Source organism: Python bivittatus, unplaced genomic scaffold (genome assembly GCF_059951505.1).
Source record: "Python bivittatus isolate LINGU-HERP-01145 unplaced genomic scaffold, Pbiv_v1 ctg000080_np1212, whole genome shotgun sequence".
Lineage (NCBI taxonomy): Eukaryota > Metazoa > Chordata > Lepidosauria > Squamata > Pythonidae > Python > Python bivittatus.
Window position 1 is genome coordinate 23,783,687 of NW_028277035.1, and position 16,452 is coordinate 23,800,138.

A 16,452-nucleotide genomic window follows, 5' to 3' on the forward strand; every position below is an offset into this window, starting at 1 on the left:
TAATCTGGATCTAGGCAACTGGATTTCATGTTTTCCTTTTGATTTCATTTTTCACAGAGTAATACTTCCCTGGTATTTTTTCCTTAATTATTTGAAGTTCTATTGCCAACAATCTACTCTCTACACCAAACCTTTCAGACTTCATTGTGTTTTAACATTTGAATCATATAAACACTGGCTGACCCAGTCTCTCACAGCCTGTGAACTTCTCCTCCCTCCCTCCTGAAATGTCTTTTCTGCTTACAATAAAAGAAAAGTAAAATTGAAATCCAAGATATTGGTAACAATTTAAAATAAAAATCAGTAGACAAAACTAACAATTAAAAGCCTGCTTAAAAAGCTGTATTTTCAGGGTTCTTTTAAAATCCAACAAAGAAATTGTTCAGTAGGGAGTAGGGAGTCAGTTCCAAAGGCCTGCAGTGGGTACAGAGAAGGCTCAATCCTAAGTCACCACAGTACTAGTAATTGTAGGTGAACCTTTTCAGATGACCTCACTAAATCAAGGGACTCATAAAGAAAGAGGTGTTTTCTCAAGTAGCCTAGACCCAAGCTTAGACCCAAGCTTTCTGTTCATCCAGAAACAAACTGGCAGCAATACAATGCTTTTACGATAGGCTTAATGTGGCCTTTTTGAATTCTCACAGAGACCAACCTGTGAAGCTTCTGAGATAGATATAAAGGCAACCTCATGTTGACCATACAGATAGATTGATTTATGTACCATCAAGTTGGTGGCAACTCTTAGTGAACACTTAGGTAGACCTTCACCAAAATGATCTGTCCCCAACCCAGCCCTTCAGATCTTTTAACAGTGCACCCATTGCTGCTAAAATCAAGTCCATCCACCTCACAGGTGGTTGTCCTCTTCTCCCCCCCCCCCCACCTTTCCCAGCATTATAGACTTCTCAAGAGAGTTAGGTCTTCACAGAATGTGTCCAAAATATGGCAATTTGAGCCTGGTCATTTGTGCCTCAAGTGAGAACTCTGAATGATTTGTTCTATGGAGCATGTGTTTGTTTTCTTGGCTATCCATGGCATTCTCTAGAGTCTGCTCCAACACCAAGGTTCAAAGGGGTTGATGTTCTTTCTATTCTGCTTCTTCAGTCCAACTTTTGCTTCCATAGACTGTCACAGGGAAAATAATTTCCTGCTTGATTCTGATCTTTGTAGTTATATAAGACATGTATAATGACAACTGAACATATTTTACAAGATGCTTATTGTTTCATTGCTACCCTACCACATGCTGGTCTGCAATGTATTTCTTGGCTGTTGGTTCCTTTACTTTTGATAGTTGATCCTCAAAGGCAGAAGCTATCCACCACTTCAACATCTTCCTTGTCATTCCTAAGGCTGGTTGCTGTACCTGTTGTCATTAGTTTCGTCCTCTTTAATTTTAGTCCCATTTTTCATTCTGCTCCTTTGTTTTCAGTACTAGAGCTTCCATATTATTTGTATTTTCAGCTCTTAGAGCAGTGTTATCAGTATAGGGCAGATTATTGATGTTTCTTCCTCCAGTTTTAGAATTATGCTCATCTTCTTCCAATTCAGCCTCCCTCATTCAATTTATTTTGCGGGGGTGGGGGTGTCTTCAAGTCAGTATTGACTTCTGGTGACTGCCTGGACTAGTCCCTGCAGTTTTCTTGGCAAGATATTCAGAAGTGGTTTGCCATTGCCTTCTTGAAAGAAAGTCACCCAGCTGGCTTTTGTGCCTAAAGTGGGACTAGAACTCATGCCTGGTGCCTTCACCAATACACCAAACTGGCTCTCATATTCTATGTATAGGTTGGATAAATAAAGATAGAGTATATAGCCTTGTTTCACTCCTTTGCCAACCTGGAGCCAGTCTGTTTTGTTATTTTACATCTGGACTGTGGCTTCCTATTTCAAGTAAAGGGTTAGCATGAGGACAATGATATGTTCTTGGATTCCCATTTTCCCAAGCACATTCCACAGCTTGATATGTTGGCAAAAGTGAAGACCCTTCTATTATGAATGCACATATTCATTGATAATATTCAATGAAGCTTTTTCAATTATCTAGTATGCACCAGCAATAATGTTTCTTATTCCTCAGTTTTTCTTAAAACTAGCTTGAATATATAGCATCTCCCTTTACATGTAAGGCACTACAAGTAGTCCTCGTTTAGCAACCACAATTGGGATTGGCAGCTTGGTTGTTAAGTAAAGTGGTTGTTAAGTGAAACCATGACTGTGCTTATGATCTTACTTCAGCTTTCCTTTGCTTTACAGACCTGCAGAGGTCATAAATGTGAGGATTGGTTGCAAAGCTATCTTTTCATCACCACTGTAACTGTGAATGGTCACTAAACAAGGCAGTTGCTAAATGAAGACTACCTGTAATTTGCATTGGATGACTGTAAACTAGCATGTTAAAATAAGGATATTGAGTAGTAGTTTGCACAATCTGTTAATCCTCCTTTCTTTGGTATTGGTATGTAGATTGACGTCTTCTATTGTGTTGACCACTATGTCATTCTCCAGATTTGGTGGCATAGTTTGCTTAGAAACCTAAAGATTCTTCTTGTGTTGCTAGCCATATTTCTCTAGATATTCCATCAGTTCCCACAGCTGCCTTCTTTTTTTTAGTATTAATTTTTACGGAAGAATTTTTTTACAGAGTAAAAATAATACATATTTAAAGAAAAAGAGAAGTAAAGAAAAGTGGTAAGTAAATAAGTAAGGAAGAAAAGAAAAAGAAAGGAAAGGAAATAAAGGGAAATAAAGATATAGCTTTCTGACTTGGTAATGACCAGAGTGCTGATCTAATTTCATCTCCTAATACTAGAAGTTCTTGTAAATAAAGAATATATTCTTGGATATTGACATCTCTACTGTACAGAATTTCAGATACTGTTTCCATCTTTGTTTGATCTCCTTTGAATCAGTCCATAGGTATAATTTAGCATACCAATTCATGGTTGGAACCTCCTTCTGAGTTTGGAGACCTTTTGGAAGGCTTTCCCTTTTTTTCCATGTCTATTAGTCAAATCCAGAGGTTACCAACACCATCATTTGAATGTCATTTCATCGAGGAAGATTATACAAGTAGCATAGCAACTAAAGCTGATAAAATGTTTTCCTGGCTATTGCTCAAATTGGGAAACCTGAGAGAGATTCAGATGGAAAAAACCTTATATTTGCTCCTTCTTAGAGAGTGTGACCCCATTCAGAACAGAGGTATTTAGAGGGAGTTGTGACTCCTCACAATGAGCACTTTTGTCTTGCCTGGATTCAATTTTAATTCATTATCCCTCTCCCAGTGGAGCCATTACTCAAAAAATACTCACCCACTGAACCTCTTGATGCAAGTGTGTCCAGCTAAGGAATGATTAGCCTTTCTATTATCCCTTCAAATGAGTTTCAGGAAAAAAAAAAACAGAAACTAAGATATTCCAGATCTTTCTATCCAGGAATACAGAACTTACCAGATCTTCTGCCAATCCTGAAACACAAGGGGTAGCTGTGTAACTGCAGTTTTGTATATAAGGAATTTAATGAGAAATCCTCTTATTAAACCAGTGAAGCAAATCTCTACATATAAAAAGTACTCTATTGGGAAAAGAGGCATAATACAAAAAATAAAGGATGATAGCAGAATTACAAATTCAGTCAACAGTCAACTTAGCTAAACTACTTATCATTTCCCTCCTTGAATATGCTGTTGAGTTTCAGCACATGTCATTTGGAAAGAGATAATTGAAGCCCACTAATTAACCTTTTTTCTTATTCATCTTTTTTTTTTCTTCTGAGCATTATCTTCAGCATGATAGACTATGGTAGAAAACTGAAAGTGTCTTTGGAGACATTGACTGTTGCTTTATTTACTCAAGGAAAATGCTACATCACTGACGTCTTGGGTTTAGCCAGCCAATCAGAAATTATTTAGGGGCTAACCCTGTTTTCTTAATGATCTTGAGTAGAATGATAAAGGAACAATTTAGTTTTCACCCAGTTAGAATTCCATTTTATTTAGGCTTGTTAGTCTGAATTTACCAGATGCTTCAGGGGGCACTGTAATGCCATATCAAAACTAGGAATTTGTCACAAGATGTCAATAGCTAACTGATAGCATCCAGCTTCAAATTTCCTATGATCTTTCCCAATGATTTCATATACATATTGAAAAGAAAAATGGAGAGATAGGAATGGAACCACTACAAGAGGAATGTCTCCTAATCCCTGATCTCTTCAGTGAGTCAGAAGGATATCATGGTTGATTGTATCAAAAGTTATTGAGAAATCAAGAACTATTAGAATCTCAAGTCCTCTCTTGATCTCCAAACCAATATCCATCATGTGACTAAGATAATCTCAATCTCATGGCCCATTTTGGGGCCAACTAGAAATGGGTTGTGGTAATCTACTTCCTCCTTCATCTGAGAAACTATAGCTCTTTTGATCACCTTCCCCAACCATATAATGTTAGAGACTAGACTATAATTGTACATCTTCAAGAGATGCAATGCAGTCTATTTTAGAAGTGGTTTAACAATTGCTTCCTTTAAACAAGCTAAGCAGGGCAAGGATCCAGAGGACAAGTAGTGGAACATACCTTTCTAAACAATCTGACCACACCCCTGGGTGCCACAAATTGAAACAAGAGGAATTAGTAGGCATCCTCATAATTAACTTTGCATCAGTGGTGTCATCCAAACCAGCTTAAATGCAAAAGACTTTATCCATTTAAAAAAAAAAAAATCACAACCAGCCCCTGAGGATTCTGTAGTCAAATTCAAGGAAAAAGTGGTAAGGTTATGAATCAACTCCTTACAACCCCAAAGAAAACAGAAGGCTGTGTGCTTGCAGATGCAATACATCTATAAACTGTCCCCCTCCACCCCTTTAGTAGCAGTTTTTGCAATAGCATAAGCTTGCTAATGAACTTTACCTGTACTCTGTTTCCTTGCTACTTCAGCTTCTGCCTTTGCATACCACAGAGCTATCTTTGAAGCAGGTTGGAAAGGTCACATAGCACTGGTTAATGATGGCATGCAACAACAAAAGGATTTCACTCGCTATCCAACAACCCATCTACCAGGCAGCATGAATGCTAGTTCTTATTTTACTACTGTCAAACCAGAAGCTGTGTAAGCACCCCTATTCTATTGGAGAATGGGTGCTGTCTGAACATGCCTATGAGATGGTAGCAATTTTAACTGGCTTGGCAAGAGCCACGGCAGGCACATGAGACCTAACAGGGCCGGGGTGATTGCCAAAAGCAGCAGGTGATCCTTAAGAAAACATATTATTTTGGGCTGCACTATCCAATCTGAATGCTTTAGGGCAAGAACCCATCAGTAGCTCATATGTTAAAGAGATTTAACTATAATTCTTTTTTTGTTATACGGTTGCACAATTTTATATGATTGTGGTATGGCATTGCTCAATTGGCCAGGTGCAAGATTCTGAAGATTGCCCAATTCTTCCCAGATGTATCAGAGTTGAAACAAATACCCTTTACTAGGTCCTGCTAGAGCCAGAATAGGAGAGCACAATGGATCTGCTTACTTGGCTATTCTTTTGATTGATTCCAGAATGTCATAAATGAAGACAGTCCCAGTTAAAGACACCCAGCAAACTGTGGCAAGCCACAAGAATACTTTGTTTATGGTCCAAACAGCTCACCTGCAAAAAGTCAAAAGAGGAGAGGCCCAGTTCAAAATATTTTTATGATCTGTTGGTATCACTGATACTCGTAACAGTTTGTTGAGGCTAAAGAATGCAAAACCTTTTTGTTTCTTCTTCTGCTCCTATTTTAAAGATTAATTTTGTATTATAGGGCTGTGCAAAGCTTCCGGGGGTGCCTAACTTTGAAAACATGTCTTGAACAAGGCATCTCTTTGAAGCTGCGTAATAAAGGAACACTAACCTGTATCTAAAGTTGCCGTGCTGTTTTCCTTCATGCCTTTCAAAACGACATTTCCAGTATGTTCAGCAGTGCATGCACAGAAGCCACTTCCAGTCATTCCACGGAGTGATTAGAAATGCTAGAAATGGCTTCTACTCATGCGTATCTGCAACGTATATGCAAAAGACTCGTCTGCTGGTGGGTATGCCGGAGGAGGCATTTGAGTAAAGCGCCTTGAAAAGACAAATGCTGTTACTCTGAACCTCCATGAGGCAAATCGCGACCAGTTTGCACAAACCTATTATATTGGATTCTGCTTATATTCACATGGAAACAGCATTTTCTTTGTCATCAGCCTTGTATTCCTTGGGCCTATTGACACAAATAACGAATATATTAATTGAAGATATGATTATACACACATACGTATACCCTTGTACTCTTGAAAACATGATAGTTGTTTGTAATGGTAGATTGGGTATATCTGAGGCCCTAAAGCAGGGGTCGGGAACCTATGGCTCGTGAGCCAGATGTGGCTCTTTTGATGGCTGCATCTGGCTCGCTGCCAAATCTTTAATAAAAAAAATAACGGGGTAAGGCTTAGAACATGTCTTCTATCCTCCGAGCGCAGGCCACGCCCTCCTCCGCATCGCATCCGCATCCAGCATCCTTGGGACTCACCCTACCTTGCCCCGCAGCATCCGCGGCCGAACGGACCTGGAGCCACATCGTCCTCCACTGGCAACCGCAAATCGAGGCCCCGGCTTTGGCCTAGCTCCCGTCGGCGGCCCACGCGAATGCGATCCGGGTGCACCGCTTTGCATCCTGCTTCCACTGCCCCTGCTCTGTTGGGTGAGTCTCAACACCTGCATGAAGCTTAACCTCACCACGTATCAACCAGACTATAAAGCCATCAGCAAAACCATGCAGCACCAGAAGTCGTATTAATGGTAAGAAGTACTTTATTCATCATTGGTTAGCAACAGCATAACAACGTTATTAAAAAGAATTCAGAGACTTATTGTACTTTAAAAGTGTTGGTCTTACATAAAATGCACACATTTACTTGTATTTAGTTTTAAACATATTGTATGGCTCTCACGGAATTACATTTTAAAATATGTGGCGTTCATGGCTCTCTCAGACAAAAAGGTTCCCGACCCCTGCCCTAAAGCCTACTTAAGAATAAGTCATAAGTCATTCAATAAACTTCCTTTGAAATTTGAGGTCAGTATCCCCATACCCTCAGGCCACTTCCATACCACCATTTCTATTCTCCAATCTCTCCAAAGCAATTTGAAGCTAACTGGTATTCATATTTCACACTGCTTGGTTCTGAGCCACTATTGGTCCTGGAATAATGAAAGGGAAATAAAAATAAATGGCTAGTTTCCCCCTTCATAGTTTTAGATCGGTTGTATGTTCTAATCATTTGTGAAGAAAGATCTGAGCTGTGGGTAGGAAGGAGTGCCTTTTGGATGCAAAGCCACCTCTTCTCCTGTATTCAAAAGCCTTTTGCAAGGGGATGATAAAATGGTAGCATGGCTGCAGTTTTGTAACCAGGTGTTTTCCCCAATCACTGTAACCATAGTGACATGTTTCTGCAACAGCTGGAATAGTGGAGAGGGGCAGATATATTCAACAATGTCTGTACATAGGCACTAATAATAGGATGCTGAAGCTTAGGGCTTGTGGAGGAACATAAGGGTTACCCTTTGCATAGGAGCTAGGGGGCACAGAGAGACAACCATTCCCATCAATGGAAAAACGGACCACATAAAATATCAACAAAGCTGAAGCGCTGGAAATAAAAACATCAGCTTTGCTTCAGTTTCAGATAAACCACAGCGGTGTCCTCAAAACTGACCTCAAAATCAGCTGACATCATGTGAATGCATAGGTCCCATACTGATTCTAAACCAGCCTTTCTGTAGAAGTACCCTTTTCCATTCAATGTGTTTTTTGGCTTTCACCCACATAAAAATGTGGAATAGAAGCAGTTCCTGCCAGCATGGCTGATACTCTACCGCAAGACATATTGGAGAAACAGATAACCAGGTAGCCCAGAAGAAACTCTACTTCTGGTTCTTCTCTATCTCTTCCCCATCAGATCAAATGTTCTCTGGAGTCTTCCTAAAGCACTGGGAATGCTTCCAGAATTCCTATTTAATATGACTGAAGCACAGTATAAGGCAATAGAATCAATATAAGGATATTCTATCTTAGAATTTGGGGAGTTACAGCCCCAATATATCAAAAGGACAATATTTTGGGAAAGTCTGTACCAGAATGGATCTTTAGTGGCTGAGAAATAATCACCAGCCTAGAAGCTTTATGTGCAGCTGCTGAGCTGAATCCAAGTCCTGGCCATTAGCCTGAGAAATGAATGATCATTTCATATAGTTGTTTTCCCCAGCCAGTGGCTGGGGAAAGTCCAGTGCATCTGGAGTATAGGAAGACGACTTTTGAACAGTTTGCTCAATTTTTTGAGGGGGGGAATAGTTTGTTTAGTTTATATTTTAATCCTTTTTTTTCTTTTAATTTTATATCACAATGTTATCTTTAGATAGATAGCACAAAATAAATACATTTGGTAAATTACTAAATATTTTAATATACCAAAAAAAAAGAAAGATCTAAGATATATTAAGGAAGACAAGTAACAGTCAAGAAGCATTATCTCCTTTAACAAAAAGAAAGAAAATGATCAACATACATACACATTTTCCCCCTCCCCTTTGAAGGACAGTGGTTAGTAAAAATGAGGTAATTATATTACCAAACATTTTGGACCAGTCCAAGGCTTACATTCTAAAATCCTCTCCTGCATCTATGCCCAGCAGAAAATTTCTGGAAATCAGGAGGGTAGCAGCCTGCCTGTTTATTTTTGCTTGAAGAAAACAATTGACTCTTCAGAACTCATTCTCCAAATGACTGGAAACAGATGGCTTGAGAGATGCTTCCCAGCCCCAAATCCTCAAGATAGTTATGAATTCCTGGGGGCTTATGTTATTGCTTGTTTGCCTAGGGCATTAACGCAGGAGACAACTTGAAAATAAAGAACTGCAAGAGACATTCTGTGTTCTAGCCAAAGTAGCCATCAGAGCATCCTCAGGCTTGAAACGGCATCTGAAAGCCAAGCAAGAAAAATCTCCCTCAAGATTTGTGGAAACTTTCTTTCTTACCTAACCCAGTGCCTGGTGGATTATAACTCCCATCACTCTCAGCCAAGTTGGAGAAGGCTGGTCACCATAGCTATGTGTGTGCATGTGCCTTTGAGTCACTGTTGACTCCTGGCAACTGCCTGGACTAGTCCCTGCAGTTTTCTTGGCAACATTTTTCAGAAGTGGTTTTCCACTGCCTCCTTCTTAGGGCTGAGAGAGGGTGACTGGCCCAAGGGCACCCAGCTGGCTTTGTGCCTAAGGTGGGACTAGAACTCATGGTCTCCCAGTTTCTAGTCTGATGCCTCAACCACTACACCACATTGGCTGTACCATATCCATAGGCAGTTAGATTATTTGAGGCCAGGGCCTTTGTTTTCAACACATAAAAAGGGAGAGTTGCAAGAAATTACATATCATTGAATTCACAAATTGTGCTTCTTAGAACCTTTAATGATGCTCATTTTCAGTCCCTTCCTCCTCTAGACACTAAGTTTCCTTTTAGGATCCTAATTTTCTTAATGCCAGGAGTTCCCAACCTGGGGTGCCTGCACCCTAGGAGGTGTGAGATGGAGTTTCAGGGGGTGTGACAAAGAGTGTGGTTTGTGTCCCTTAGTGACAAGTCACAAGTCATCACTCAGCCAGCTGCCAGTGTGCCTTGAGCACCACATCTTCAAATGTGATATTACTTTTGTAGGGGGTGCGAAATTAATCAAACATTTCCTAGGGGTGTGGGGCATAGAAAAGGTTGGGAACCACTGCTTTATGCATAAAGGAGTTTTTTGGGGTTAGGGGCAGGAAGGGGAAGTTATTCTTAATTTCTAGTCTTTTCTGCAATATTAACCATTTTCATTCCCCAGATCTTTGAAGATGATAAATCCACGATCATACTTACTTTTGCTTCAGCCCACCTGGCAGTGTTAAGAAAAGGAGCTAAAATTCTTGCACTGACCTCTTCCAAAAAATGCCACTGGTCTACCAGCAACCAAAAATCCTCACTTCCTTTCCATGCTAAGAGGAGCTCACATAAATGTGCAACCCTCCTCCTTCTTTTCTGTTGCATTTCTTTAGCTGCCAAAGTGTTTCATAAAGAGAAGGGACGAGGAACGGAGAAGCTGTGATGCTACCTTTCATCTTTTAAGATCTCCTGGCTTGACTGCAGCTAATCCCCAGAGACTGGATGAGGCCAGAGTTTCCACAAATGGGGAAAAAAGCCACCCACAATACTGCTGTGTTGTAAAAAAAAAACCCCAACTTTGCAGCAATTGCAAGTCCCCTGAAGCTGAGTCAGAAATAAAGTTGCTGAGCTGCTGAACAAAGAGAAAATCATGGGGCTGCAGAGATGCAGAGCTGATTCCAGATTGGTGCAGTGCTCTAACGATTAGGTTTTTCTTCTGTCCCTCCTACCTTTCTACTCTTGTGATACTTACTTTTTTTAATGGCCCCAAGGACAAACAGTGGTCATAACTCCTCCAAGTATTTAGGTACAAGTGGGGAAAGACCCTTAGAATCAAATTACATCCACTGAAGCTGGTTGAGTCATATCGCATTCTCTAAAGCATGGCTTCCATAAGTCACTGAATGAAACAATATCAAAACTGAAGGATGGGCAAACACTTTGGGGCACAGTTCAGCACCATTTGGCAGTGACTTTGAATAGAGGCAATAGAGGCAGGGTAGGGATCATCAACAGGGGCCACCAGTTTCTGGATGGTATAATTTTCTGCTGACTCCAGGATAGGCAAATTAGGTAGATACAGAAAAGGATACCTTCCCTTTGAGTTTTGGGGTGATTAAATTGGACAGTAGTTCATTAAGTCATCAAGCTGTAACACTGGAACATTTTCTTGGGAACATTTATTTATTTCTGTTTTCATTCCTATATGTATGACTTGTCTTTCCTTCTGGAATGCACAGTAGAAGTGTAGAGCACACCTTCTCTAACATTCTCCCCCCTCCGCCCCCCACAACCCAACAAGAGCCCTGTGAGATAGGTTGGGCTGGGCTGAGCGAGAACAACCAGCCCCCAGTTACCCAGTCAGCTTCTTTGTCTGAGGATCCGAATCCACTCTAGCACACAGGCTGTTGTGATACCTCAGAGCCCAGTTAGCTGTAGGATTTATGTTCTTTAATCTTGCACAGCTTTTATAAAGCTTTGAAACTGTAGACATGGTTGGAGATTTATAACCTGGAGTTGTTTATCTTCTTTTATAATATTATGAGTCTTTCCAACCTTATATCTAATGTATCAGTTCCATTTAATAATAGCCTTGAGACTTCCTAAGAAGCACATTTCCAGGAAAATGTTAGCCTTCATAAGAGCTGAATACCATTCCATCTTTACCATCCTCACCTTTGACCTTATCTTTCCCTGCTGAACATACCAGAGGGTCACATGTAAGCAGACTCTTTGGCATGTGCTCCTTGGGTATATATTTTTTAGCAAGGAGGTGCACCCCCCTGATAAAGGAGCACCAAAACACCACTGGCATTGTTGCCTTGTAATCTAATTCCTCAGGAGGCTGCAACATTTCAAACTATGGCCCAAGGAAGCCGGGAAGGGAAGTTGAAATTATTTGTCAGTGAGAAAGAGATGTTTGCTACCTTCTTACGTATATGGCCAGAAGTTCCTTTAAAACTGCTCTCCAACGTCACAATCATGCTTAAGAATAAATTTAATAATTTTTCTATATTTCTTGAAAATTAGCTAAAGATCATGGGGTGGTGAGAGGTGGGAGCAGGAAGAATCCTTGGCATAAATTATGCATTTAATCCACAAACTAGAACAAACATAAAACTGAGCATGAAGATCTAGCCAAACTTAAGCATTTGGTAAAAATTGCACTGATTTCAGAGGAAGAGATTTAGGCTTCTCCCTTCATACTCCCATTGGAATAAACAGAATTCACACTTTATTTTGACAGATTCATGCTCGTTACAGGCCCTTCCCCAGGACTGAGTTAAGAATCAGCACGCAACAATGCCTTCATTGCCCCTTGATCCTTTTCAGAAAAATTGAGGTCATATTGGCTATTCTCCATCCCTTGGGAACAAACGACAATTTTTTAAAAAGTTGCATATTTTGGAGAAAAGAATAGCAATCGTATATTTAAGTTTTTAAGAACTCTGGGGTAGATACTGTTTCGACCCAGGGACTAAATTATTTTTAGCTTGTCAGTTTGCCTTATAACTTCATTTCTTATCAGCTCTGTTTGTCTCTGTTCAACTGATCTTCCGCCTGAAAAAGCCAGCTTGGATATGGGCCTATGTTCTATGTTCTTAGCAGTAAAAACAGAAACAAAGAATTTATTTTGTTTGCCTGCTCTTTCCCTATCCTCCTTTAGCATACCTTTAATGCTTCCTGGCTGGCTTCCAATTCCAAATACATTTGAAGATTTTTGTTGTTGTTTGTCCTAATGTGCTCTGTCTGTAGCTATCTGGGGGGGGGGGCACGGGAGGGAGTGACAAACCGTGTTTCGAGACTTAATGACACAAACCCTGTGGCTTACGTGCTTGTGTCTGATATCGAGACCCAAGTACCAAGGGGTGGGGCTTGCATTGTGACATCATCATGGGTACTGTCACTTGTTTGTCATTGAGGCTAGCTCTGGATCTGATGTCTTTGCCCTGTGCAAAGTCTTTGCTCATCTTTTATCGACTCCTTGCAGTTTGTACTGTGTGTGTATAAATAAGAGCTGTTTCAGATCAATAGAATAACCGGTAACCTCATAATTTTATGAATGGCCAGAACTGAATTAAACTAAGGAGATCTATGTAGCAATTAGAGTTGTAAAATAAATTTGTTATGGTTTTCTTTAAGACAAATTTGTGCTATCTATTAGCATGACTCCATCTGAGCACAATATATATATATATATATATATATATATATATATATATATATATCTATTAGCATGACTCCATCTGAGCACAATATATATATATATATATATATATTGTGCTCAGATGGAGTCATGCTAATAGATAGCACAAATTTGTCTTAAAGAGAACCATAACAAATTTATTTTACAACTCTAATTGCTACATAGATCTCCTTAGTTTAATTCAGTTCTGGCCATTCATAAAATTATGAATATATATATATATATATATATACACATACATACATACATACATACATACATACATACATATAAATCTGAAATAGCTTTTCCTTGGGAAAGCTCAATCCATGAAAAACATTACAGAATAGGGAAAGCAATTCTTAAGATATTCTAGTCTCAGGCTGCTTAGAACTTTAAAGCAAGAGTATTTTGCTTCATATGTTGACTGGATATTGTCTTATTGTTGAACTGGAACTAAAAAAAAGAAAAGGAAAAAGGAAAATGCAGCAAAAACTGCTTTGTACTGAATATCTGGGCAAGCCCTTAGAAGCTCACCAGCGTTGAGAGAGGATGGAGGAGGTAGAAAGACAAAAATGTCATAGAAATGAACTGGGGCAAAAAGCAAATACAGCTTCCCCATTGGATGTTTTTTGCCAGAATTTGCTTAATGACCATGTGTTTCACTTAATGACCACGTGATTCACTTAACTACATGGCGATTTGCTTTACAACTGTTTTAAAAAAGGTAGCAAATTACAATCATGTGACCATGGGGGTGGTGTGACAGTTTGCCTTGGTCGTAAGTGCGAGTACAGATTGTAAAGCACTTCTTTGAGACCATCGTAACTTTGAACTGTTGTTAAACGGTCATTAAGCGAAGACTATCTGTATACAGAAATCCATTATATTTGTAATGCTAAGCAGGGATTGTAGTGAGAAAAATAAAAGGCTGGTTCAGACCCAAAGAGCTGGAAAGGCAACATGTGTCAGATGTACCTGTTGATAAACACTGCTTTGAATACCAACTTGGAATGCATGGGGTGCCCTTTGAAATAAGCAAGAGCCGCTGCATTCAGATACACTTGGTGTAGCTTCCATTCATATTTGCCAAATATGCTTCAGCAAAATCTTTTTCAAAGGCATGAGTAATAGTCATTTAATGGGCCACAGGATTCATAGTTCAAAATATTCAGAGAAGAGTAACCTTATACCTTCTCTGGCCTTACTAGGTGACTCTCCACCAACAGCTTATATATGCATGTCTGATTACCAAATCACTGAAGAGGATTTAAAACTTTTCTCCATATTCTGAGGATAAAAATATGCACGATCAGATCAGATTGGTCTTGCAGAAATCTCTTCCACATGTGGACCATATCATCTGGATCAAGGCCCTCATGTAAACTTTGATACATTAGTGGTTCTAAGTCATCTTTGCCATGTTATGCTCATTTGAGGATTGTGGATGTTTTTGCTGCAAGTCAGTTATTGTATTTAATGTCTAAAAATACATCTGAATTCCTTCTACTCCCTGCTTTACATGATGATCAACACTACCAAAGCATCTATCAGAGCTGAAACACAAAGCTACCAGCAGAAGTACTTGGACACAGTGTCTTGGAGTATTTACACTTAAGTTTAATAAGGGCAAGGATATTAGGGGGAAAAGGAAACCCCCAAAGATCCATTGCCCTGTACTATAAACTATGATCTGCTTGCAGAAGGTCCCAGAATCAGCTCTTAGCTTCTACAAGTAGAAAGACCCATTTCTGAAATTCTGCAGAGACCTATCAATCAATGTAACAATGTGCTAGACGGACAATATACTTTCACGTTTTAGAAGGCAGTTTTCCAACTGCCTGTAATTCATGTCGCTGAGTGATCGTCCACTGAAAACTAGAGGTGCTTATCCTTTAACTCCAAAGAGTAATTTTAAATGTAGCAGAAGGGAGAAATGATTAAATATGCAGAGAGTAATTATATTAATTTTACTTAATTAAATTTAATGAAAAGGGCTGTTTCTTGGGCTGCATATTTGTTTGCCCTGGCTCCATGTTTTGAAGGGTAGTGCCTGAAGCAACGTTTTGTTAAAATGAGATAGATTATGCACAAGACCCTAAAGCAAGCAACCCTACACTGTCCTATTTGTGTCCCCACAGCCATTTGGAATGAGAGGACCAACAGTTCTAGAATAATTTGTGTGTATGTGTGTGTGTGCATTTTACAATTATTGGATTAGGCACAATGGTAGAGGCTTAAGATATTTATAAACCCTGAGCAACCCACCCCACCCCACCCCACCCCACCCCATCCCATCCCATCCCATCCCATCCCATCCCATCCCACCCCTTCCATTTCCCTGTTTTGTGTATTTTAAAAGGCAATATAGGTGCCTGAAACCTCTGGGAAATATGGGGGGGGGGGGCTTCACTCCTCAAAACCTTACCCAACTTGGCATTGTTTTTTTTTAAAGGCCAGAAATTTCACTCTCTTCAACTCTGGTTCTGCCCTTTGTTATGTCATGGTGACACCAACAACACACTCATGCTCTCCCTGCCAGCCCTGTTACAATGGTAACCAATTTTTGCCAGTAGTTTGTCAGAAATACGATTAATTGATTGATCAAGTCATCAAGTCGATGTCGACTCTTAGTGACCACATAGATAAATATTCTCCATGACAATCTGTCCCTAGCCTGACTTCCAAGACTTTTAATGTGCACCCATCACCAGTGTAACTGAATCCATCTTCCTTGCTGCTGATCGTCCTCTTCTTCTCTTTCCTTCCTCCCTTCCCAGCATTACAGCCTTTTGTAGAGAGTCAAGTCTTTGCATAATGTGTCCAAAAGTAGGATAATTTGAGCCTGAAAATGAATGAGGAAGATTATACCAAGCTGAATGGTCTGAATCTTTCATTTCCATTGAAATGAAATTTTGTGTGACTCAGTATTCCAAGTCTCCGCTATAAGCTTTCTGTGATCCACCAATAGTTCTCAGATCACTGTTTGGCAGAGGTTCCATTACGACTCACTGTACATTCTTAAAGATTATGGGACTGAGTTTCTTTTTGGCTCAAGATAGTAAGAGAAACCTTCACTAAATCCTTATATTGAGAGAAAAATGGTTCTTCTGGGTTGGGAACTTACAGATGGTTGGAACCTGTATTTGCTCAGATTATTCTATAGTGCAGCATCACATGAGCAAAATAAATAAAAATGGCATGGCAATTATACCAGATCAGGAATTTTTTTTAATGAACATTGCTTTCAGATTGCTTCTAATTCCTTTTTCATGGATTTCTAGACTTGTGAAAACAACTGCATTGTAGTACACTCTGAGGGATTTTCTAAAATTAAGATGAAATTTTTATTGGTTATTGGACTGGATGAACTTGGAGCAGTCCTGTTGAAATCCACTAGTCCTAAGGGGAGCAAGATGAAGCATAGATTAATAGATCATTTGGGCAACTTGCCCATTATAACATAACTTTACAGAAGCCTCCATAAGACTTAAAATATGCTTCAAACTGATAATTCTTTGCAATTGCTTAATGGAAGACTAGTCAAGATCAATCC

General features: G+C 39.6%; 1 long non-coding RNA gene across 1 annotated transcript in view; it reads left to right on the top strand.

Moving 5' to 3' along the window:
• Positions 1-11,295, top strand: part of LOC148216643 (uncharacterized) — a 33,522-nt gene extending 22,227 nt beyond the window's left edge. Inside the window, exons 2-3 of the long non-coding RNA XR_015795053.1 lie at positions 6,504-6,822; positions 9,894-11,295. This is a non-coding gene — a long non-coding RNA (uncharacterized LOC148216643). The remainder of the gene's footprint in view (positions 1-6,503; positions 6,823-9,893) is intronic.
• Positions 11,296-16,452: the final 5,157 nt, after the last annotated feature.